The sequence below is a fragment of the Propithecus coquereli genome, unplaced genomic scaffold (genome assembly GCF_000956105.1).
Source record: "Propithecus coquereli isolate 6110/MARCELLA unplaced genomic scaffold, Pcoq_1.0 Scaffold102, whole genome shotgun sequence".
NCBI classification, from domain to species: domain Eukaryota; kingdom Metazoa; phylum Chordata; class Mammalia; order Primates; family Indriidae; genus Propithecus; species Propithecus coquereli.
This window is the reverse complement of record NW_012134081.1, coordinates 1134625-1137061: the sequence shown is the minus strand read 5'-3', so window position 1 is coordinate 1137061 and position 2437 is coordinate 1134625.

Here is a 2437-nt window from a genome sequence, read left to right as displayed (position 1 = left end):
TATGAACACTCCTTGACTTATAATGGGGTTTATATCCTAATAAACCTGATAAATCCATTGTAAGTTGAAAATATTGTAAGTCATAAATGCATTCAATATCCTGATAAATCCATCATAAAGTAAAAAAAAAATTGTAAGTCAAAACATTGTTAAGTCAGGAACCATCTGGAGAACTCTGACTAATGCAGTGGCCATCTCTAGTTGATCTTGATGGCATTTATATACTTGGTTCATTCAGTAATGAGTTCTCCAAAAATACAATATTTGTTGTTGCCAGGCACTATGCTAACTGCTGGACATTCAGTAGACAACACTACAGATGTTGTCCCTGATTCTACATAAGCTGACATTCTAGTTAGGGGGAGACTGACAATACACACACAAAAAAAATGTATAAAAAATTATGTAGGGAGGAGAAAGAAACAACTAAGAGACACATTTCACTTGGTCAAGGACATGGAGACAGCTTCCCAGAGACAGTGGTGTTTAAATTAGGTCTTGAGAGATGAGTAGGAGTTACTCTATGAAGGTGTTTGTGGTTGGATGGAGAAAGAGTGTCTGCAAAGGCCTTGTGCTCAGGTGGGCCTTTGTATGTTCAAGGCATTGGTATTTTTGAAATATAGGGATAGAGAGGAAAAGTAGCAATTAGAAGGGACCAGGTTGTTCTGGACCTTTAGGCTACATTAAGATTAGTTTCTAAGAGCAAACGTAAACCATGTTAAGTCTGTACTCATGAAAGTGACATGATCAAATACTGATCTTTGAAAGAAAAAAGAAATCCCTCTGGCTGCAGCTTGAGGAATAGATGCTTGGAGACCAAAGTTGGTTTTGAAGACTATTTGCTGTGACAGATACAGTTGTACAGATAAGATACAATGGTTGCTTTGGCTAGGCTCTTGCCAAGGAAATTAGAAGGAAGGAGATAGTGGCATTGTTTACTGAGATGCCGAAAACTGGAGTGGAATAGATTTTGTGGGATTATTAAGGGTTCCGAACTAGAGGTGATACAGTTAGGTGGCTGTGATATCCACATTGAAATGTTAAGTGGGCAGGTGGATCTCAGAAGATAAACATGTGAGAGTCATCAGGATATATAAATTATTTGGAGTCATGTGACTGGACAAGGCTCCTAAGGGCAGGGGGACTGTAGATAGGAAAGAAAAGAGGGCCTAGGACTGAAGCAGAGGGACTCCCAACATTGTCAGTCTAAGAATGCTGGAGTGCGTTTTAAACAGGAACACTCACTCTGTCAAAGGCAAGAACTTTTCTAGATTTGTAACTTGAAAGATTTGCAGTGGTTCATTAGAACCCTTACCCAAAGTGACCACTGATAACCTTCCACTTCCATGCTTTGCCCTTCACCTTCTTTCCCTCCCTTTTCCTTATTGCAAACTCATCACCCTCTTTTCTGTTCCTAGATCAGAATAAACATTTCTTCATTACTCTCCAGGTAGGTGTTAGGTTATCTGACTTTAATCAACCACTCCTCACTCTATAATTTAGCACTCATCTTCCACGTTTGCTGAATTTTATCTAGGCCAGGTAAGCCCCTAAGGCACCTTCGGGAACAAGTGGGAGACACTCTAAGCACCTCACTTGAATTCAGTTTAGTTTGCTGATTATGTGTCCTGGAGTTGTGTCAGGATTCCAGAGGAGAAAAACGCTAACTCTTTCAGAACTCACAAGTCTAATGCAGTCAGAAATATCCATGAACATAACTTCAAAAGTAGTTTAATGTATTCTCCCACACTGGAGAAGTACATTTTCAAGGGGAAAAAAAGTTAAGGCTGTTTCTTATCACAATCAGAGTCCTATTATCAAGGTGAAGCCATTTTTAAAATATAAGGATTTTTAGATACCATAAACCCTAGAAAATTTTTATTTTAAACCTTTCTGTTCCTCACCCTGCTGGCCTTGAAGATAACCTTCAGAATGTAAATTGATGCAGCAAGGGTTCGAGTGCTGAACCAAAAGTTCTGATGTAATATCTCAAAGAATATTGTAGCCTCTTTTTTCTACACCGATTGCTAAGAACACTGTCAGAACTTAAGATGAAATAAGTGTCAGGTTTTGTTAGACATTTAACTCAGTACTTGCCTTGAGAGTTTAAACTCCTCTACTGGTTAAAAGCACTGTATAGCCTATTTTGCCATGAACACCTGCATCTTTTATTCTTGCATTCGATGGAAGGTTCCAGAGGGCAATATGTCTTACACACTTCAAATATATAAAGTAGAGTAAAGAGCTGCCTAGTTTTGCATCCTAGAAGAAATAATTGGCTTGTAGCTATTTTTAGTTTTAATTCTATTTACAAGAAATTGTTTAGCACCTGATATGTACCAAGATTAAGTATGAAAATATAAAGCAAAATCACTGTCTTCGAGGTGCTCACTGTCCAATGAAGGTGGGTAGGAGACATGTGTGTAAAACTAATTAC